We start from the raw sequence: 25,345 nt of genomic DNA, 5'->3' as shown, positions 1-25,345 counted from the left end.
TGATCGCCATCTTTATTTGATTGTGATGTAAGGATCTGTGCTGAGTCTTCTATATCTGTGTGTATATCTGGAAGTGACCTCTGATAGATTTTGAGCAACAGGTTCTCCAATTTAGCAAACTGCAATTCCAGTTCCTGTTCCAGGTTCATCTCCCATGCGGTTGCCATTTTCAGGTGTTCTTATTAACAATGTCTTAAAAATAAAGGTTCATAATGCTCTAATGTCATTAGCTGTATGTTTCTTGTTCTGTTTATTGTTGCTATAAAGGACAGTAAGGCAGAAACCTGCTGCCTGCACTGATATCCTGGAGGGTCCGGGGGGTCGTTACCTATGAGTAGGCCGCTTCCTAAGGTCTTATTCTTCCGAACTGTGGCTCAGCTTTCATAAAAACAGCAGTCAAAAGTTGATATATATAGCCACTGGTTGATTGGTAACTATTGCCTGTTGAGTTATATATTTTAGATAGCTGTTAGATGCTCCAAAATCAGCGGATTGAAAAAGGATTCCTTCAGAGCCTGCAGTAGATGCGTCCTGTCAGGTACACAATTCAGACACGCCCCCGGAATCTTTTCTTTTTTTTTCTTCGGGTCCCTTTAAGGTAAGCTTTATTAATGGATAGAAGGAATTAAAAGATTTATAAAAAAGAAAAAAAAATCTCCCTCTGTTCATATAATGAATACTGAATGTAATTAGTAAAATTGTTTATTGAGTTGCCATCTTGGTAGATAGGTAACTAATATTGTTAAAGTTGGTGTAGTCAATAATGAAATCAATATTTTATTCTGACCCAATATTTTTTTGTAAGAAAAAATGAAATAGACGCACTTAGCTGAGACAGAACAAAAGCTAGAATAACTTCCATGCCTGTTCAATTTCAGTGCCACTTTAGGATGCATACTCTTTTAGCACACCAGATGTACGTTTCGGCCTTCTGAGGGCTTCGTCAGTGAGGTGCAGTTGCCTCTCTCTAGGGCATTTATATATATATATATATATATATTTAGTTTTGCCATTTTTTAAAAAATTAATTCCTGATATAATCATGACTTTTGGTACAAAATCTAAATTACTCAATTTTTTTAAACTTTTAATAAATTCCAGGAAAATTAAAATAACATAAAAAATAGCAAACACAGATTTCACTGGCTCACACAATTTCTTGTACTCAGAAATTATAATGTGGCGAGGGGAGAGGGGTTTTCATGATTACATTTAGACCTTACTTTCCATTTGTTTTAAAGGTCATACAGAAACGTTATGAATTCTTAATTGGAAACAGTGATTCTAAATGTCATAAACTGTGTTAAAATATCTTAAAGTATCTATTGCTTTCCCTACTGGTAAGAAACCCAGTGTTTTTCCAGTATTTTATTTTAATGTTGACATATTTATTATATCTAACAAACCCTGGTCATTTCAGAACAAATTGTATCATATTCCCAAAATAATTTATTGCATTTTTTGTGGTAACATTTATTAAGGCACAACTATGACTATGGGAAAGTAAATTATTAGGTTTCTGCCTCTTGTTCTGTGTACTTGTAAACACTTGTGTAGAAACAAATTGTTTTTATGGACTGTGTATGGAAAAGTTTGTCTGACAGCATTCTTTAGAACACTCAGACAATGAACAGCTTGTATATAAATTGATAATAATCTGTAGTGTGTTTAAATGAAAAACAATCAATATATATACCTGTATATATAATATAGCAAAGAAATAAGCACTCACGGGACTTGATGTTTACTGTAAGGTTTCGGGACAGCACAGTGCCCCTTCCTCAGGCAAACCCACACTGAAGTGTATTGCAAGTTTATGTCATCTACCTCTGCTACTCCACCCACTTAGGGACCTTCTAGTGGACACTGATCCAATGGGCAGTTATGACAATGGTTGCTTCAGATGTTTGAGCTGTACCACCTGCAACAGCATGATTTCAGGCACTTCTTTTCAACACCCAATGAGAACTAAGAAATACCAGATCAAACACTATATCCCCTGTACCACTAAGTATATCATCTACTTACTCAGTTGTTTGTGTGGTCTGTTCTATTTTGGGAAGAATATAGATGACGCAAGAACTCGCCTTGCTAATCACAGATCAGCAATCCGCACAACCATTAAGAATGGTAAATCAGAACAGCCGGTAGCATTGACACTTGCAGGACACACAGTGAAGGATCTATGCTTTACCATAATTGACCATGTTCTCCCGCTGAGATGGGGTGGAAATATGGACAAGATTCTCCTTCAAAGAGAATCCAGATGGATCTATGAACTTGGAACTGTGACACCAAAGGGCCTAGATGCCCACACGGGGTGGCTGTGCTACCTATAGACTTATATTGGTACTAAGCGTACATATAACCAATATCCCCACATACGGGCATGGGATTGCCACTCTTGGGGTAGGCATGTTATTATCTACCTTTGAAAGTTCTCTTTTGTCAAAGGGTCTCTTTGGATGGCCTTTTGAGAGTCTGAAACATGTTGGGAGTTTGCACCCATTTTTGAGAATCTGGATCCATTCCATTTTATTTTTGGATAGTCTGGATAAACTAAATGTGGTTCATGGAGTGCCAACTAGATGTATATTTTTTCTCTAGGTTTGGATTTTGTAAGACAATATGTATAGTCCCTTTAATATTTGTCTGAGCAACCTTTATATATCTTGACCTAGGATAAAGTTGATGAAATGGAAAATATGTAATAAAAGAGATTAGCATAGACAGAGGTATTTGGATATAATTCTCTCCCCATTTTTTCTTTTCCTTTTTCCTATTAGGATTCTTTTTATATTTGAGTATATTTTGGAGCAGCCTGTTTTACATCTGGGTTGCACACTGGGGACTCCCCCTTAAGCATCCTGTGAAAAGTGAGTGGAAATAGGACGTTAAATTTGGGAGTGTACATCGCAAAATTCTTTATAGCCTTCTATGGGGACGTATAGTTTGGGTGATGACAGAACTGATATTACGTATGAGGTGCATGATTTAATCTAGTTGGAATCTATGGTGATTTGTCAGGTAGTGCCGATATGTGACCACTGGATAGGAATGAATTATGATGTAGAGAGAATGGAGGTCCTTTGTGGGTGAATATATTATTGACATTATACCACAACCGAATTGCTGACAGTGTTACAATTCCATTGTGACAAGAGGTGTGTAAGGTTGTGAAGTAGTATTGATTGGTCTCTATTTTAGCTTACGAACAGATTGGCCCGTGCTGACTGACCCCTTCATGACATTGGTCTGACTGCAATGTGAGAATGAGGATTGGTTAGACGTAGCTGTGAAGGAATAGCTTCCATATGGAGAAATTCATAAGTATTACTAGGTTAAATATTCATCTGAGGCGCCTGTAAGAAATGGTTATGAACAGGATACAGACACTGAGAGCTGTTATCCTATAGGGTGAGTGATGTGACGATCGTGTTTCTGCCGATTGGGACAGTGGCATTCCGGATATATTATAAGCGGTTCCCTGTTGGTATGTTAATATATCAGGGCCTTCGGGAATCGTATACCTGATAACCCTAGAATCAAGACACTGTGTTTGATACTGACAGTCCAGTGCAGCAGGGATTGGCTAACCTGCCATGATGGGTATGTGATACGACATGCAAATTAAGTTTTTGTGGTTATGTTGTGTGGGTTGTGTTAATTCAGTAGCGTGTTGGCCTGTTTGCCTGACCTTTGGTAGTGATGTTTGGCTGGGGCTTCCTTAGTGTGCACCACGTTGTGGATCTTGTGTCTACTCCAACTTTTTTAATTGTTTACTTTTAACAGTGTTTGGGTATTGCTGTCAGGGTTACTGACAGGTCACATGGGGGAGGTGTATCCTACACAGGTGGAGGTGTTTGGAGTTTCTATTAGTCATGGCTTATGATTGGTAGAGAAGTGAGTGGAGTGCAGAGGTAGAGGACTTATAAACTTTCAATACACTTCAGTGTGGGTTGGTCTGAGGAAGGGACACTGTTCTGTCCCGAAACATTACAATAAACATCCTGCTATAAAGATGAATCAAGTCCAGTGAGTGCTTATTTCTTTTCCATTGGATTTCCTTCTTAAAGTACCCTGGCAGTTGTTTAATATTTGTGAGAGTGCATCCTCATCTTTGCTTTATATATATATATATATATATATATATATATATATATATATATATATATATATATATATATATAAAGCAAAGTCCTGTGTAGGAATGCACACCATATATATGGTAGCAGCTGCCAGGGTGCAATGTCAAAACAGTATGTACTATGCAAAAAAGGCAACACTAACTGGTCATTTGTAAGTAAAATTTAGCTTTTAATAATACAAAAAGTTAAAATCTTGGGAAAAACACGACATTTCGATGCCTAACTGGCATCTTTTTCAAATGTCCCAAAAGATAAATCCAAAGTGGTCACACCAGCTATGTGGTGTTCCCCATGAGAGCATAAAACTACTGGCTGAATGTGTTATATTTATACAAGTCATAGCTGACATCGAGGCTGTGTTCAGCTGTGGATAATCACTTGCAAATCTGATCAGCTGGTTCCGTTCCCACCCACAAGCTTTATACTTCATTGTGCTGTTAGTTGAGCAACTGCATGGCTAATTTGCATATGTGGGAGTGATCTGCACTGGAGTAGTGTCCAATGATCTTGCGACGTAGAAGCTGCATGTTCACCTTGGCGCATGATGTACTGAACATGCAGCTTCTACGTTGATTGACAAAGGTGACCCCTCACCAACCTGTGTGAAACATACGGCATCGTTGTGCCAGAAGCAGTTCATAAGTCACAGGCTAATATCCCTTTGTTTGGGGAATTTTCACTCACAGCAGAGACAAGTGGGCGTGTATGATGACACCTGAAAACATCGCAAGATCATTGGACACTACTCCGGTGCAGATCACTCCCATATATGCAAATTAGCCATGCAGTTGCTCAACTAACAGCACAATTAAGTATAAAGCTTGTGGGTGGGAACGGAACCAGCTGATCAGATTTGCAAGTGATTATCCACAGCTGAACACAGCCTCGATGTCAGCTATGACTTGTATAAATATAACACATTCAGCCAGTAGTTTTATGCTCTCATGGGGAACACCACATAGCTGGTGTGACCACTTTGGATTTACCTTTTGGGACATTTGAAAAAGATGCCAGTTAGGCATCAAAATGTCATGTTTTTCCCAAGATTTTAACTTTTTGTATTATTAAAAGCTAAATTTTACTTACAATTGACCAGTGAGTGCTGCCTTTTTTGCATAGTATATATATATATATATATATATATATATATATATATATATATATATATATATATAAAGCAAAGATGAGGATATATATATATATATATATATATATATCTTGTGAGTATATTGATCTATTATGTAGAGAAGGGTAAATTAATCATCAGTTTTTAAATGTTAACTGTTAAGAATATGGGGTTTGTTTTCTATAATAAATTCGATAACCATCAGAAAGACAGGCATTCCAGGGCATTCCAAGGGTGTGGATGGGATTTTTCACCTAATACCAAACTTGTGGAATTTATAGAATCCATAGCCACTTTGAATAATGTCTTCATGCTGTTGTGTATTATCTCAAAGCTCATGAGGTTTCCCCCCCCCCCCCCCCGTGTTAATGTAGTGTTTTGAATGTGTTTTCTTGATGAAAGTAAACTTCACATTGGAGCACATTCTATGCATTAAGAGATGGACGGTTCCTAGATAAACGCTCTTACAAATGTAACAAGGTTCAGATATGAATCTCTATAAATTATATAAATTACACAATTTTTGAATTTCTGAGCTGGGATATTGCGTTGAGTTATTTTCATGAAATAATAGTTTCACAAATGGGTTTAATAGTCATTAGACCATTATGTATTTGTCAGTCTTTGTATCCATGTCTCCAGGTTGGTAATAAATTACATTTTCAGAATTTAGGTATCAATGTGTTAACTCAATTTATTATTATTTTAACAAATAATAATTTTATTTTGCATTAAAGATCTGGAGGTTTATTCAACAGGAGCATGTAAGGATCTCTATCAATTTAGACTCTTGATGTTTTTAGGTAAATAAATAATACTTTTTATATGCATTTTTTAAATCAAGAATTGTTTCTGAGGTTATAAAAACCACTTCTAAGAGACACTGTATACACCTGTAGCTGTGTTTTCAGCTTGGAAGATCATGGGTTACATTGACAGTAGTATAGGAATATTGGTCTATTTTAAACGTTGTTGCACTATGTTTACTCTTATTTCTTCCATGTGCTGAGCAGAACAAATGGCAAATGAATACAGAAAATAGAATTGGTGTCAACCATAGAGAGTGAGAACAAACAGTAATTCAGAATGAGAAAGAGCTATAAAAAATGGAGAAAATGAATAATCCTTATATGAGCAGAACCCTTCAGTTATAGATAATATAATATTTTAAGTTCAATTACACCTTCAACTAAAGACAAAAAATAGGGTACCATTCATAACCAGTTCATAATCAATAAGAGTACAAACAAGCACTTAGATTACGAGTTTTGCGTTAGGCTTAAAAAGCAGCGTTGGCTGGTCATAACGCTGCTTTTTAACACCCGCTGGTATTACAAGTCTTGCAGGTACAGGTGTACCGCTCACTTTTTTGGCCAGACTTGGCAATACCGCAAATCCACTTACATAAATTGCGTATCCTCTTTTTTTCAATGGGACTTGCATAGCACCGGTATTACGAGTCTGCCAAAAAGTGAGCGGTAGACCCTCTCCTGTCAAGATTGGTACCGTATTTTAAAGTCAGTAGTTAAGAGTTTTACACTACAAAGCCTTAGCATAAAACTCTTAACTAAAGTGCTAAAAAATACACTAACACCCATAAACTACCTATTAACCCCTAAACCGAGGCCCTCTTGCATCGCAAACACTAAAAGAAAATTTTTAACCCCTAATCTGCCGAACCAGACATCGCTGCCACTATAATAAATATATTAACCCCTACACCGCTGCACTCCCGCCTCGCAAACATTAGTTAAATATTATTAACCCCTAATCTGCCATCCCTAACATCGCCAACACCTCCCTACATTTAATAACAAGGAAAAATGACACAAAAAGGAAAAATGAGGCAGGCACAACTTGAAAAACCGCTTTAAATTGAAAACAGAAGGTGCTTTATTCGTATTCCATAAAAAAGTTATACATGCAGACAGGCAAGGTGGACAAAAAGGTCTAACATGTTTCGCACCACCAAGGGTGCTTACTCATAGACTAATGTCTGTGTTTAAACTCCAACCCTTTATAGGGCAGGAAGCAGTCAAAATTAACCACTTCACGCCCTCAAAGGGAAAAAGAAGAATAAAAACAACTACAACCTGGTGTGACACTGAAGTTAGTTTGCCATAATACAAAAAAGTAGTATACTTAGATTAACTCTTCACTATAATAAAACATAAAAGAAATGTATAGAAACCTGTTGACAATATAGATAATGAAGATATATTATTAATTATTCAACTACATACAGATACTAAAAAAGTAAAAAAAGTAAAGACATGATATACATTTAGATTTAATTAGATATCCAAAGTAATACAAATAAGTAATATATGTATATAATAATCCAATATACGCTAACCATATGTATCAGTTATCAATAAAATAATTTATATCGTATTCACGATTCATTCCATATGGTGAGCGGGTACACAGTTTAAGGATCCAGTAGAGTTCCTTTTTTTCCAAAATCTTATCCCTATTGCCACCCCGTAGGGGTATTTTAGCTATATCTATAACCTGAAATGAGAGATTTGCTAGATTTGTGAAATGAAAATTATTGAAATGGTCTGCTACTGCAGAATCCTTACTGTAATTTTTAATGTCTCTAACATGCTCATTATATCGTGTTCTTACTGCTCTTGTTGTTTTACCTACATACTGCAAAAAACAAATTTTGCAGGTCAGCAGGTACACAACAAATTTAAAGCCACAATTGGCATAAAAGTCAATTGGATAAACTTTTTTATTAAATTTACAGACAAAATGATCATCCTGTAATATATTGGGACAGGCTAAACAATTTCTTGTTCCACATTTAAAGTTTCCTTTTTTATTTAGCCAAGTACCTGTATGGTGGGAATACACTATATCCGATTTCACCAAACTTGGAGACAACACCATAGTATCATCATGATGTCTTACATTGTTTCTCACATCCTCCAGATTTTTAAATTTGTACCCTCTTTGGACCAATCTGTCCCTCAATTCGATAGATTGTTTATCATAAATATCATTGGATTGTGTGTTCCGTCTAATTCTTAAGAACTGTGACTTAGGAATTGAGTGTATGAGATGTTGTGGATGTTGTGATTTGAAATGCAGGATAGTATTGCCTGCTGTTGGCTTTCTATATGTTTTAGTAATAATGGAATTATTGTCAATTTGTATACTTAAATCCAAATAGTTGATTTCTTTCAAATTGTATTTCCCTGTAAATTTTAAATTCAATTCATTATTGTCACAAAAATGAAGAAATTCTTTAAAAATGTTATCATCTAAAGGGATCTTAAAAATAAAAAGCAAATCATCAATATAGCGTGTATACAATTCAATTTTGTCGCTCCAGATGTTGTTTGGTGAATAAAGGTAAAGTTGCTCCCACCATGCCACATAAATATTGGCAAACGAGGGGGCAAATTTTGCTCCCATCGCCGTGCCACATGTCTGTATGTAAAACTCATTATCAAAAAGAAAATAGTTGTGAGACAACAAGAACTTTAAGATCTCACAAATATAATCCACTTGCTCCTGTGTATAAAGAGAATCCCTCTGCATAAAATATTTGACAGCTGTAATACCCTGACCCTGTGGGATGGAAGTATAAAGTGAGGTGATGTCAATGATGCCCCAAGAAAAGTTGGGGTGCCACTGAGTATTCTCCAAAGTTAGAATAAGATGCGAGGTGTCCTGTAGGTAGCTCAGTTGTGATGTGGCAATGGGTTGTAAAATAGAATCTATCCATTCAGCTATAGGTTCAAATAGTGAGCCAATTCCAGCCACAATCGGTCTACCCGGAGGACACCTCGCATCCTTATGAATCTTTGGCACATGATGAAATATGGGGCGTATGGGATTAGCAGGAACTAATGTATCAATGTCACTTTCTTCAAAGATGCCCAACAATATACCATCCCTTATAAGTTTTTCCAATTCTCTTTTAAAGGGTAAGGTAGGATCTCTTTGAAGTTTCTGATAGGTCCTATCATCAGATAGTTGTCTACATGCCTCATCAAAATAAGTGGTTTTATTCATAATGACAATACTGCCTCCTTTATCTGAGTTGCGAATTACTATGTTATTGTTATCTTGTAAAGATTTAACAGCTTTTCGCTCTTTATTCGTCAGATTTAAGGAGGCAGTACTTGTCCCTACATTTTCCTCTAATGCCATTATATCTTTTTGCACAGCTTTCTGAAAAGCATTGATTAATGGTCCCCTATAATTAGTAGGATAGAAACTTGAATGTTTTTTTCTAGGTTTTGGGAAAGAGGATGATTGGAATTGTTGATTCTCATCACTATACATGTTAACTAAAGTTGTAATGGTACATGCATCCTCAAAGTTAACATGAATATTCCTGTTGAATTGCTGTGGGTTTTCCACATCTCCTAGTGAGAAATCATCACTATGTTTGTTTAAAGCAAAAAACCTCTTCAGGTTAATTTGCGCACAAATTTATTAATGTCTAGGAGTGTGGAAAAACCAGAGAAATTGCTTGTTGGAGCAAATCCCAAAGCTTTTGAAAGTACATTTTTTTCATGCTCATCCAAAACATAATAGATAAAGAGAAACTCTTATTGTAGTGCCAGCCGTTCAAACTTTAACTGTTTCGAAAAAATTCAAAGTATGTGCACCAAATGTGTTGCCAATATGTGTAGAACAGAATGATGAGAAATGTCTATTGGTTGCGAGCTGCCCCAGGTAATTGCTCTGAACAGGCAAATAATACTTTGTCTAATAAACAATTGCAATGCTTGTAACTAGTAACCGGCACTCTTAGGCAAACCAAATAAAACGTTACGTTAAACTTCACTCACCCGTGTTGTGCGGATTGGGGGTACTTATGGCAGACCTCAGCCGCTTCACATCCGCCACACTCCGTGCAGGTAAGGCTCTAATCAGGAACAAGGCAAATTCTCCGGAAGGCGCCGGGACGAAGCGGTGTACCTCTACCGCCTCAACTTATCCCAGCCGCAGTACTTCCTGGTATTGTGTAAGTTGCTCCTCCCCCCCTGCTCCGCTCCGTAACACGGTGAGACTTAGTGTTGAAAACAGCGGTCACCAGGACCGTAAGTATATGGCTAAACACAGATGGTCATCATACTTGCTCCAAACTTATAATCAATGTCCCATACTCAGCCAATGCTACCGGTGTACTGGAAAGTGAAAAGATCAAAGAAAGGAAGTCCCAGTAGCATAAAATAAATCCTTTATTCTTGGTTCAAATAAAATCAAACATGGAGATGCACAGCAAAGACGATGTGGAAGGTGCTGAGGGCGCAGCACTAACTGGCTTACATGTTTCGGAAATGATCCGTAGTCATAGCCTGTAGTGCTGAGCCCCACACCTGTTTAAAAACACTTCAAACAAATGTGATAGGTTAAAAAATACAACAACGCCCTCAAACTAAACCTGTGCACACCTGAATAATCACTACATGCCTATACTGCTCACACTAATTAGCATACTGAAAGGATGTAATGTCGATAGTAGAAAAACTGGCAGTAGTATATACATGGATGGACAAAAAACTTTAAACAATATACTGCAAAATGGTTAGATCAGGGACTGTATATGTGTGCCTGGATCTTACCTATAAACGTGTCATGTACAAAAATGCAGAAAATAAATGGATATGTTCCACTGAACTATATGAAAGCTAGACACCTAGCCTGCAATTATGAACATAGATAAAAATGTAGATATCTAATCTAATTATAAAGTAGATAAAAATGTATATACCTAATAAATGATAGGGTAGATAGTTTGTACTGGTAATGCTAAGTGTATATCTAATCAAATGATAAGGTAAATAGTGTATACCGGGAGTGCCATGCTGACACCTATGCTGCATAGTGACTTTAAATATACTATGAATAATAACTAAAGAAATGTCCAAACGGATAAGCCCAAAAAGTATAATAATGGGAAAATCCAATTACAAATAGTTCATTAAGACATGAGAATAAGGCTATTCAATGTGGATGTGAATGCTTATAAAGTACAAATTCTTATTTGAGAGAATCCTAAAAATGGACAAGACTTAGATATATTAGTAATTCAGGGAACAAGATACCATAGGAAAAAATGGGACAGTGTAAGTGGGCACTGGATAATGGTCTAAGCTGACACCTACATGTTACTGGGTAAGATAAGAATAGATAATAGTTTGAAAGATGGCAAAAAAATATATTAATCTCTGCCAGAACTTACATGCTGGAAAGTAAACTGCCTATGGCTAATTCTATTATACCCTGTAATTTAACTCCCTAGGTGTAGAGACATAAACAGTATCTAATAGATATATAGATGTGTAGGATACATAATCATTAGGGTCCACTGAACCAACCCACTATACTACCAGGCTACACTCTTACAGTGATTAAACACTATCACTCTCTCATTATATATTGGAGACAATCACTTAGGAGAATGTATTAATAAATATATATGTGTGGCTAGTGTTGCGTGTAAAGTCTGATGCCAAGGCCTATCGCCACGTTATTGATGGTAATGTTGCAATAGACAGTCGGAATACTGGAAATGCCAATATATAAGGTATGGCAATAGTATAATAATAGTAAAGATAACACAATGTGGAAAATATATATATAAATAATTATATATATATATATATATATACATATAAATCCAGTGGTGAAGGAATGATAATTCAGATGTAGTAAGGACTATGCACCTAGTAAGTGTAGAGGGCAACATAATCTATGTTCATAAGTATTACTCCCAGAGATTTAGAACATCATATCTGGAGTTGAGTCCTACAGGTACTCGTGTTCCGAGTGTGAAAATCCAAAAGGCTTCACGTCTGGCGAGGAGAGTATCAATGTCCCCTCCCCTGGTAGGTCTATTGACTTTTTCAATAGCACACCAGGTGAAGCCCTGGAGATTATTGTCATGATACACCCCAAAGTGTTGAACAATAGGGGTTGATGCCCTCTTGGTGTTAAATGAGGACAAATGCTCTCTGATCCTAGTGTTTAGATCACGTGACGTGAGTCCAACATACTGGATTTTACATAAAGTACACTCGATCAAGTAAATCACAGATTCTGTCTTGCAGTTCATGCAGGATCTGATCTCATATTCTCTTTTGGTTGCTTCACTTGCAAAGCCTTTAGTGATTTTAACAAAATCACAGGGTTTACATTTCCGATGTCCACATTTGTACATGCCAGGGTGTTTAAGCCAGGCACTTTGCTTGGATTTATCAGACTTTAATAGTGTGGGTGAAAGAATGGAGCCTAAAGTGGGGCTTTTCCTAAAAGCACATCTTAGACCTGATTTCACAGTATCCACTAATTTCTCCTCAGCCAAAAGCAATGGGAAATGTTTGCGAACAATGTCGCATATCAATGGATATTGGACACTATGAGTGGTGACAAAAGTAACCCCTTGTCTTCTTTGCCTGGTGTCCTGCTTAGTTCCCAGCAACTTTCCCCTGGGAATGGTTTGAACCTGTTCCCTAGCTTTTCTTATGGCCTTGGGAGGATAATTCCTATCCCTAAGTCTCTTGTCCAGTCCTCTGGATTCTCTCTGGAAATCAGTATGCAGAGTACAGTTCCTCTTTAGCCTAGTGTATTCACCCTTAGCTATAGCAAAAGGGACATGTTTTGGGTGGCAACTGGAACCCAAAAGTAGAGAATTGCCCGAAATGGGTTTACGATAGATAGTCGATTTGACTGTGCCATTGTCTGTGGCCTCTAAAGTAAGGTCAAGATAATTAATGAATTTGTCATTAAGTTCATAGGTGAATCTGAGGCCAAACTCATTATTGTTAAGAAAATTTATAAACAGAGAAATACTCGTTAGGTCCCCTGTCCACACAAAGAGGAGGTCATCGATGTACCTCCTATAAAAGGAGATACAATCTCTGTAAGGATTACTATCCCCAAAGATATGGCAAAGCTCCCACCATCCTAAAAAAAGATTCGCGAATGATGGTGCAAATTTAGCTCCCATGGCAGTGCCACATCTTTGGAGATAGTAAACATCCTCAAACTTGAAAAAGTTGTGTGTTAGTAGAAAAGTAGTTACTTTGATCACATACTCAATAAAGGTCTCATTGTATTCTGACTCGTTTCAAGAAAAAACGCTATGGCTTGTACTCCCACCTGGTGTGGGATGCTAGAGTACAATGAAACAGCATCCACAGTGAGCCATTTAAATCCATCATTCCATTCAATCCTCTCGATTAGATTCAAAATGTGTTTGGTATCTTTCACATAAGAGTGGAGGGACATGACTATGGGTTGGAGAATGGAATCCAACCACTCGGACAGGTTACCCAAAAGTGAGTCAACCCCACTCACTATGGGTCTCCCTTGGACATTGTCAAGGGTTTTATGGGTCTTTGGTAGGTGATGGAACAAAGGGATTTTGGGAAAATCAACTGAGAGAAATTCCACAGTAGTCTTATCCAATATACCTAGTTCAAGGCCATCATCCAGTAGCTGTTTAAGTTCCATCTGGAACTGCACAGTTGGATCTCCTTTCAGAACAAAATAATCAGTCTCTTTTTGTAATTGCCTTAAGCCTTCCTGTATATATTGTTCCTTATCCATCACTACTACCATGCCGCCTTTATCCGAATTTTTAATAACCAGAGAATTATTGTCTCTTAATGACACCAAGGCTTCTTTCTCTGCAAGAGATAGATTGAAATTGTGTTTGGGTTGGTTGTTTTTAAGTGTCAGGAGATCTTTCTCCACTCTATTATAGAAAGTTTCTATAATATTGCCACGATTGTGAATAGGATAGAATTTAGATTTTTTCTTGAAACTGGGACCCCTGCTGACTCCATCAGTGGCTCTTATTGCCTCATGCTGGAGCTGTTGTAATGAGACCACATCACATGTATGTTTGAAATCGTGGTTCTCAATATTGATGTCGCCAGTCTGGGTCAAAGTTTGAGTCTGTGTCATAGTGCAGTCATTACCATCAGAATAGCTAAAGTGTTTTTTCAAGGTTAAATTTCGAACGAGTCTCCTGCCATTTCCAGCATGAACATGGAAGAACCACAGCCTATTTTCTATTCACTGATGTCTGTTACTGCACGCACAACTACTTCCACAGACTGTGAATTAATTTTCTCAGAAGACAAGGGGGTTCTCACATTAGGTACCCTCTTTGAGCAAATGGAGAACCTTTTATTGAAAGAGTCTAAAATCCAGTGGGATGTATGGGCACTGGAAAAATACCTTAATTTGAACATGATACCCAGAGGCCTGAGATTATACAAGTTTCCTACTTTTGAGGTGGACACTCAGGATAAAGATTTTGTAGAAGCTTGGAATGCTGTACTTACTGACTGTTCAATGAGACTCATGAAATTGCTCATACAATATAAATATAAATTGTTGGAAATTACTAGAAAGGATATAGATTGTTTACAAGTTGAAATGAATAGGAGAAGTAATAATACGGATTTTGCAAGATTTGATAAGACCCTAAGAGAGCTAGTGGCTAAGGGTAGATCCAACATTATGGAAACTAAACACACTAAATTCATTAGAGACAAATTTGATTACACGAATAATTCAGTATATATTTGGAACAAAGTTAACAGAGGCATATTCAGGGCCAACCAACCTAGGTTTGGTAGGAGGAGGAGAGGCAACAGAAACAGAAGTAGGAATAGGAACCATGGTAGTCAAGGGAATGCTGCTAAAAATGTTACTTTCTCAGGGAGTGAATCTGAGGGGTCTAGCGAGGGTGAAACATTAGATGCACATATACCATCTGCATCCACTACCCAGGATAGTGTGCAGACTACCATGCAAGCCCCACATATGGATTTTTCTACAGGCAATAGAGAAGGTGGAACAGTACAGGGAGCAAATCCAACACGTAGTGTATATATAGAATCAGTCCCTGCCATACGTGTACAAAACCAGGCAGATCCCTTTACCCTGAATCAGGTTTTTCCCCAGGCACGGGATGCACCCACAGGAGGGGGGAGACGGACAACCCACCATGGCACACACTACAATTACAATCAAGACAGGTATCAGCTCAGAGAGCCCAGGCCACAAACACGTTACAAGTAGAGGATTCTAGGATAGTGGGTAACGTGGTAAACTTGTCCACACAACAACTTAGTAAGATACAATACAATGTACTAAATAGAGGCTTAAATTTTGCACCAACAAATGATTTTGATCTTTTTAAAACAATTCTTGATGTCAATAAACTCGTTCGAAATTTAACCTTGAAAAAACACTTTAGCTATTCTGATGGTAATGACTGCACTATGACACAGACTCAAACTTTGACCCAGACTGGCGACATCAATATTGAGAACCACGATTTCAAACATACATGTGATGTGGTCTCATTACAACAGCTCCAGCATGAGGCAATAAGAGCCACTGATGGAGTCAGCAGGGGTCCCAGTTTCAAGAAAAAATCTAAATTCTATCCTATTCACAATCGTGGCAATATTATAGAAACTTTCTATAATAGAGTGGAGAAAGATCTCCTGACACTTAAAAACAACCAACCCAAACACAATTTCAATCTATCTCTTGCAGAGAAAGAAGCCTTGGTGTCATTAAGAGACAATAATTCTCTGGTTATTAAAAATTCGGATAAAGGCGGCATGGTAGTAGTGATGGATAAGGAACAATATATACAGGAAGGCTTAAGGCAATTACAAAAAGAGACTGATTATTTTGTTCTGAAAGGAGATCCAACTGTGCAGTTCCAGATGGAACTTAAACAGCTACTGGATGATGGCCTTGAACTAGGTATATTGGATAAGACTACTGTGGAATTTCTCTCAGTTGATTTTCCCAAAATCCCTTTGTTCCATCACCTACCAAAGACCCATAAAACCCTTGACAATGTCCAAGGGAGACCCATAGTGAGTGGGGTTGACTCACTTTTGGGTAACCTGTCCGAGTGGTTGGATTCCATTCTCCAACCCATAGTCATGTCCCTCCACTCTTATGTGAAAGATACCAAACACATTTTGAATCTAATCGAGAGGATTGAATGGAATGATGGATTTAAATGGCTCACTGTGGATGCTGTTTCATTGTACTCTAGCATCCCACACCAGGTGGGAGTACAAGCCATAGCGTTTTTTCTTGAACACGAGTCAGAATACAATGAGACCTTTATTGAGTATGTGATCAAAGTAACTACTTTTCTACTAACACACAACTTTTTCAAGTTTGAGGATGTTTACTATCTCCAAAGATGTGGCACTGCCATGGGAGCTAAATTTGCACCATCATTCGCGAATCTTTTTTTAGGATGGTGGGAGCTTTGCCATATCTTTGGGGATAGTAATCCTTACAGAGATTGTATCTCCTTTTATAGGAGGTACATCGATGACCTCCTCTTTGTGTGGACAGGGGACCTAACGAGTATTTCTCTGTTTATAAATTTTCTTAACAATAATGAGTTTGGCCTCAGATTCACCTATGAACTTAATGACAAATTCATTAATTATCTTGACCTTACTTTAGAGGCCACAGACAATGGCACAGTCAAATCGACTATCTATCGTAAACCCATTTCGGGCAATTCTCTACTTTTGGGTTCCAGTTGCCACCCAAAACATGTCCCTTTTGCTATAGCTAAGGGTGAATACACTAGGCTAAAGAGGAACTGTACTCTGCATACTGATTTCCAGAGAGAATCCAGAGGACTGGACAAGAGACTTAGGGATAGGAATTATCCTCCCAAGGCCATAAGAAAAGCTAGGGAACAGGTTCAAACCATTCCCAGGGGAAAGTTGCTGGGAACTAAGCAGGACACCAGGCAAAGAAGACAAGGGGTTACTTTTGTCACCACTCATAGTGTCCAATATCCATTGATATGCGACATTGTTCGCAAACATTTCCCATTGCTTTTGGCTGAGGAGAAATTAGTGGATACTGTGAAATCAGGTCTAAGATGTGCTTTTAGGAAAAGCCCCACTTTAGGCTCCATTCTTTCACCCACACTATTAAAGTCTGATAAATCCAAGCAAAGTGCCTGGCTTAAACACCCTGGCATGTACAAATGTGGACATCGGAAATGTAAACCCTGTGATTTTGTTAAAATCACTAAAGGCTTTGCAAGTGAAGCAACCAAAAGAGAATATGAGATCAGATCCTGCATGAACTGCAAGACAGAATCTGTGATTTACTTGATCGAGTGTACTTTATGTAAAATCCAGTATGTTGGACTCACGTCACGTGATCTAAACACTAGGATCAGAGAGCATTTGTCCTCATTTAACACCAAGAGGGCATCAACCCCTATTGTTCAACACTTTGGGGTGTATCATGACAATAATCTCCAGGGCTTCACCTGGTGTGCTATTGAAAAAGTCAATAGACCTACCAGGGGAGGGGACATTGATACTCTCCTCGCCAGACGTGAAGCCTTTTGGATTTTCACACTCGGAACACGAGTACCTGTAGGACTCAACTCCAGATATGATGTTCTAAATCTCTGGGAGTAATACTTATGAACATAGATTATGTTGCCCTCTACACTTACTAGGTGCATAGTCCTTACTACATCTGAATTATCATTCCTTCACCACTGGATTTATATGTATATATATATATATATATATAATTATTTATATATATATTTTCCACATTGTGTTATCTTTACTATTATTATACTATTGCCATACCTTATATATTGGCATTTCCAGTATTCCGACTGTCTATTGCAACATTACCATCAATAACGTGGCGATAGGCCTTGGCATCAGACTTTACACGCAACACTAGCCACACATATATATTTATTAATACATTCTCCTAAGTGATTGTCTCCAATATATAATGAGAGAGTGATAGTGTTTAATCACTGTAAGAGTGTAGCCTGGTAGTATAGTGGGTTGGTTCAGTGGACCCTAATGATTATGTATCCTACACATCTATATATCTATTAGATACTGTTTATGTCTCTACACCTAGGGAGTTAAATTACAGGGTATAATAGAATTAGCCATAGGCAGTTTACTTTCCAGCATATAGTTCTGGCAGAGATTAATATATTTTTTTGCCATCTTTCAAACTATTATCTATTCTTATCTTACCCAGTAACATGTAGGTGTCAGCTTAGACCATTATCCAGTGCCCACTTACACTGTCCCATTTTTTCCTATGGTATCTTGTTCCCTGAATTACTAATATATCTAAGTCTTGTCCATTTTTAGGATTCTCTCAAATAAGAATTTGTACTTTATAAGCATTCACATCCACATTGAATAGCCTTATTCTCATGTCTTAATGAACTATTTGTAATTGGATTTTCCCATTATTATACTTTTTGGGCTTATCCGTTTGGACATTTCTTTAGTTATTATTCATAGTATATTTAAAGTCACTATGCAGCATAGGTGTCAGCATGGCACTCCCGGTATACACTATTTACCTTATCATTTGATTAGATATACACTTAGCATTACCAGTACAAACTATCTACCCTATCATTTATTAGGTATATACATTTTTATCTACTTTATAATTAGATTAGATATCTACATTTTTATCTATGTTCATAATTGCAGGCTAGGTGTCTAGCTTTCATATAGTTCAGTGGAACATATCCATTTATTTTCTGCATTTTTGTACATGACACGGTTATAGGTAAGATCCAGGCACACATATACAGTCCCTGATCTAACCATTTTGCAGTATATTGTTTAAAGTTTTTTGTCCATCCATGTATATACTACTGCCAGTTTTTCTACTATCGACATTACATCCTTTCAGTATGCTAATTAGTGTGAGCAGTATAGGCATGTAGTGATTATTCAGGTGTGCACAGGTTTAGTTTGAGGGCGTTGTTGTATTTTTTAACCTATCACATTTGTTTGAAGTGTTTTTAAACAGGTGTGGGGCTCAGCACTACAGGCTATGACTACGGATCATTTCCGAAACATGTAAGCCAGTTAGTGCTGCGCCCTCAGCACCTTCCACATCGTCTTTGCTGTGCATCTCCATGTTTGATTTTATTTGAACCAAGAATAAAGGATTTATTTTATGCTACTGGGACTTCCTTTCTTTGATCTTTTCACTTTCCAGTACACCGGTAGCATTGGCTGAGTATGGGACATTGATTATAAGTTTGGAGCAAGTATGATGACCATCTGTGTTTAGCCATATACTTACGGTCCTGGTGACCGCTGTTTTCAACACTAAGTCTCACCGTGTTACGGAGCGGAGCAGGGGGGGAGGAGCAACTTACACAATACCAGGAAGTACTGCGGCTGGGATAAGTTGAGGCGGTAGAGGTACACCGCTTCGTCCCGGCGCCTTCTGGAGAATTTGCCTTGTTCCTGATTAGAGCCTTACCTGCACGGAGTGTGGCGGATGTGAAGCGGCTGAGGTCTGCCATAAGTACCCCCAATCCGCACAACACGGGTGAGTGAAGTTTAACGTAACGTTTTATTTGGTTTGCCTAAGAGTGCCGGTTACTAGTTACAAGCATTGCAATTGTTTATTAGACAAAGTATTATTTGCCTGTTCAGAGCAATTACCTGGGGCAGCTCGCAACCAATAGACATTTCTCATCATTCTGTTCTACACATATTGGCAACACATTTGGTGCACATACTTTGAATTTTTTCGAAACAGTTAAAGTTTGAACGGCTGGCACTACAATAAGAGTTTCTCTTTATCTATTAGTTTATTCATTTGGGTATACACTGGATATACCAACACTCTTTATTGTGGTATTGCAGCCCTTAGTCTCCTGCCATTTCCAGCATGAACATGGAAGAACCACAGCCTATTTTCTATTCACTGATGTCTGTTACTGCACGCACAACTACTTCCACAGACTGTGAATTAATTTTCTCAGAAGACAAGGGGGTTCTCACATTAGGTACCCTCTTTGAGCAAATGGAGAACCTTTTATTGAAAGAGTCTAAAATCCAGTGGGATGTATGGGCACTGGAAAAATACCTTAATTTGAACATGATACCCAGAGGCCTGAGATTATACAAGTTTCCTACTTTTGAGGTGGACACTCAGGATAAAGATTTTGTAGAAGCTTGGAATGCTGTACTTACTGACTGTTCAATGAGACTCAATAAATTGCTCATACAATATAAATATAAATTGTTGGAAATTACTAGAAAGGATATAGATTGTTTACAAGTTGAAATGAATAGGAGAAGTAATAATACGGATTTTGCAAGATTTGATAAGACCCTAAGAGAGCTAGTGGCTAAGGGTAGATCCAACATTATGGAAACTAAACACACTAAATTCATTAGAGACAAATTTGATTACACGAATAATTCAGTATATATTTGGAACAAAGTTAACAGAGGCATATTCAGGGCCAACCAACCTAGGTTTGGTAGGAGGAGGAGAGGCAACAGAAACAGAAGTAGGAATAGGAACCATGGTAGTCAAGGGAATGCTGCTAAAAATGTTACTTTCTCAGGGAGTGAATCTGAGGGGTCTAGCGAGGGTGAAACATTAGATGCACATATACCATCTGCATCCACTACCCAGGATAGTGTGCAGACTACCATGCAAGCCCCACATATGGATTTTTCTACAGGCAATAGAGAAGGTGGAACAGTACAGGGAGCAAATCCAACACGTAGTGTATATATAGAATCAGTCCCTGCCATACGTGTACAAAACCAGGCAGATCCCTTTACCCTGAATCAGGTTTTTCCCCAGGCACGGGATGCACCCACAGGAGGGGGGAGACGGACAACCCACCATGGCACACACTACAATTACAATCAAGACAGGTATCAGCTCAGAGAGCCCAGGCCACAAACACGTTACAAGTAGAGGATTCTAGGATAGTGGGTAACGTGGTAAACTTGTCCACACAACAACTTAGTAAGATACAATACAATGTACTAAATAGAGGCTTAAATTTTGCACCAACAAATGATTTTGATCTTTTTAAAACAATTCTTGATGTCAATAAACTCGTTCGAAATTTAACCTTGAAAAAACACTTTAGCTATTCTGATGGTAATGACTGCACTATGACACAGACTCAAACTTTGACCCAGACTGGCGACATCAATATTGAGAACCACGATTTCAAACATACATGTGATGTGGTCTCATTACAACAGCTCCAGCATGAGGCAATAAGAGCCACTGATGGAGTCAGCAGGGGTCCCAGTTTCAAGAAAAAATCTAAATTCTATCCTATTCACAATCGTGGCAATATTATAGAAACTTTCTATAATAGAGTGGAGAAAGATCTCCTGACACTTAAAAACAACCAACCCAAACACAATTTCAATCTATCTCTTGCAGAGAAAGAAGCCTTGGTGTCATTAAGAGACAATAATTCTCTGGTTATTAAAAATTCGGATAAAGGCGGCATGGTAGTAGTGATGGATAAGGAACAATATATACAGGAAGGCTTAAGGCAATTACAAAAAGAGACTGATTATTTTGTTCTGAAAGGAGATCCAACTGTGCAGTTCCAGATGGAACTTAAACAGCTACTGGATGATGGCCTTGAACTAGGTATATTGGATAAGACTACTGTGGAATTTCTCTCAGTTGATTTTCCCAAAATCCCTTTGTTCCATCACCTACCAAAGACCCATAAAACCCTTGACAATGTCCAAGGGAGACCCATAGTGAGTGGGGTTGACTCACTTTTGGGTAACCTGTCCGAGTGGTTGGATTCCATTCTCCAACCCATAGTCATGTCCCTCCACTCTTATGTGAAAGATACCAAACACATTTTGAATCTAATCGAGAGGATTGAATGGAATGATGGATTTAAATGGCTCACTGTGGATGCTGTTTCATTGTACTCTAGCATCCCACACCAGGTGGGAGTACAAGCCATAGCGTTTTTTCTTGAACACGAGTCAGAATACAATGAGACCTTTATTGAGTATGTGATCAAAGTAACTACTTTTCTACTAACACACAACTTTTTCAAGTTTGAGGATGTTTACTATCTCCAAAGATGTGGCACTGCCATGGGAGCTAAATTTGCACCATCATTCGCGAATCTTTTTTTAGGATGGTGGGAGCTTTGCCATATCTTTGGGGATAGTAATCCTTACAGAGATTGTATCTCCTTTTATAGGAGGTACATCAATGACCTCCTCTTTGTGTGGACAGGGGACCTAACGAGTATTTCTCTGTTTATAAATTTTCTTAACAATAATGAGTTTGGCCTCAGATTCACCTATGAACTTAATGACAAATTCATTAATTATCTTGACCTTACTTTAGAGGCCACAGACAATGGCACAGTCAAATCGACTATCTATCGTAAACCCATTTCGGGCAATTCTCTACTTTTGGGTTCCAGTTGCCACCCAAAACATGTCCCTTTTGCTATAGCTAAGGGTGAATACACTAGGCTAAAGAGGAACTGTACTCTGCATACTGATTTCCAGAGAGAATCCAGAGGACTGGACAAGAGACTTAGGGATAGGAATTATCCTCCCAAGGCCATAAGAAAAGCTAGGGAACAGGTTCAAACCATTCCCAGGGGAAAGTTGCTGGGAACTAAGCAGGACACCAGGCAAAGAAGACAAGGGGTTACTTTTGTCACCACTCATAGTGTCCAATATCCATTGATATGCGACATTGTTCGCAAACATTTCCCATTGCTTTTGGCTGAGGAGAAATTAGTGGATACTGTGAAATCAGGTCTAAGATGTGCTTTTAGGAAAAGCCCCACTTTAGGCTCCATTCTTTCACCCACACTATTAAAGTCTGATAAATCCAAGCAAAGTGCCTGGCTTAAACACCCTGGCATGTACAAATGTGGACATCGGAAATGTAAACCCTGTGATTTTGTTAAAATCACTAAAGGCTTTGCAAGTGAAGCAACCAAAAGAGAATATGAGATCAGATCCTGCATGAACTGCAAGACAGAATCTGTGATTTACTTGATCGAGTGTACTTTATGTAAAATCCAGTATGTTGGACTCACGTCACGTGATCTAAACACTAGGATCAGAGAGCATTTGTCCTCATTTAACACCAAGAGGGCATCAACCCCTATTGTTCAACACTTTGGGGTGTATCATGACAATAATCTCCAGGGCTTCACCTGGTGTGCTATTGAAAAAGTCAATAGACCTACCAGGGGAGGGGACATTGATACTCTCCTCGCCAGACGTGAAGCCTTTTGGATTTTCACACTCGGAACACGAGTACCTGTAGGACTCAACTCCAGATATGATGTTCTAAATCTCTGGGAGTAATACTTATGAACATAGATTATGTTGCCCTCTACACTTACTAGGTGCATAGTCCTTACTACATCTGAATTATCATTCCTTCACCACTGGATTTATATGTATATATATATATATATATATAATTATTTATATATATATTTTCCACATTGTGTTATCTTTACTATTATTATACTATTGCCATACCTTATATATTGGCATTTCCAGTATTCCGACTGTCTATTGCAACATTACCATCAATAACGTGGCGATAGGCCTTGGCATCAGACTTTACACGCAACACTAGCCACACATATATATTTATTAATACATTCTCCTAAGTGATTGTCTCCAATATATAATGAGAGAGTGATAGTGTTTAATCACTGTAAGAGTGTAGCCTGGTAGTATAGTGGGTTGGTTCAGTGGACCCTAATGATTATGTATCCTACACATCTATATATCTATTAGATACTGTTTATGTCTCTACACCTAGGGAGTTAAATTACAGGGTATAATAGAATTAGCCATAGGCAGTTTACTTTCCAGCATGTAAGTTCTGGCAGAGATTAATATATTTTTTTGCCATCTTTCAAACTATTATCTATTCTTATCTTACCCAGTAACATGTAGGTGTCAGCTTAGACCATTATCCAGTGCCCACTTACACTGTCCCATTTTTTCCTATGGTATCTTGTTCCCTGAATTACTAATATATCTAAGTCTTGTCCATTTTTAGGATTCTCTCAAATAAGAATTTGTACTTTATAAGCATTCACATCCACATTGAATAGCCTTATTCTCATGTCTTAATGAACTATTTGTAATTGGATTTTCCCATTATTATACTTTTTGGGCTTATCCGTTTGGACATTTCTTTAGTTATTATTCATAGTATATTTAAAGTCACTATGCAGCATAGGTGTCAGCATGGCACTCCCGGTATACACTATTTACCTTATCATTTGATTAGATATACACTTAGCATTACCAGTACAAACTATCTACCCTATCATTTATTAGGTATATACATTTTTATCTACTTTATAATTAGATTAGATATCTACATTTTTATCTATGTTCATAATTGCAGGCTAGGTGTCTAGCTTTCATATAGTTCAGTGGAACATATCCATTTATTTTCTGCATTTTTGTACATGACACGTTTATAGGTAAGATCCAGGCACACATATACAGTCCCTGATCTAACCATTTTGCAGTATATTGTTTAAAGTTTTTTGTCCATCCATGTATATACTACTGCCAGTTTTTCTACTATCGACATTACATCCTTTCAGTATGCTAATTAGTGTGAGCAGTATAGGCATGTAGTGATTATTCAGGTGTGCACAGGTTTAGTTTGAGGGCGTTGTTGTATTTTTTAACCTATCACATTTGTTTGAAGTGTTTTTAAACAGGTGTGGGGCTCAGCACTACAGGCTATGACTACGGATCATTTCCGAAACATGTAAGCCAGTTAGTGCTGCGCCCTCAGCACCTTCCACATCGTCTTTGCTGTGCATCTCCATGTTTGATTTTATTTGAACCAAGAATAAAGGATTTATTTTATGCTACTGGGACTTCCTTTCTTTGATCCATCCAAAACATAGTCAGATATATTAACAATACTCAGTCCATGTTTTTTACAACCTGCAATAGGTTGAATATTATTCAAAGAATCATCAGTAATTAGTGTCCCTTCTTTTTCTTGCTCTTTTCTTTTCCTCTTGTTCCTCCATCTTCTCCTTCTTCTCTGTTTTTTTTATTTTTTTGTAAATTTCTTCTCGTCTTCGGTATGGACTTCAGGGGTTCCTCGTCTACTTCTTCCACAGAGGATTCCTGTAAAAAAGAGGAGGAAGGGGAAACAGAAAAGGAAGAAGAAGGAGACATGGAGCTGGTAGAAA

The sequence above is a fragment of the Bombina bombina genome, chromosome 4, assembly GCF_027579735.1.
Source record: "Bombina bombina isolate aBomBom1 chromosome 4, aBomBom1.pri, whole genome shotgun sequence".
Taxonomy (NCBI): Eukaryota; Metazoa; Chordata; class Amphibia; order Anura; family Bombinatoridae; genus Bombina; species Bombina bombina.
This window is presented reverse-complemented; position numbering follows the sequence as displayed.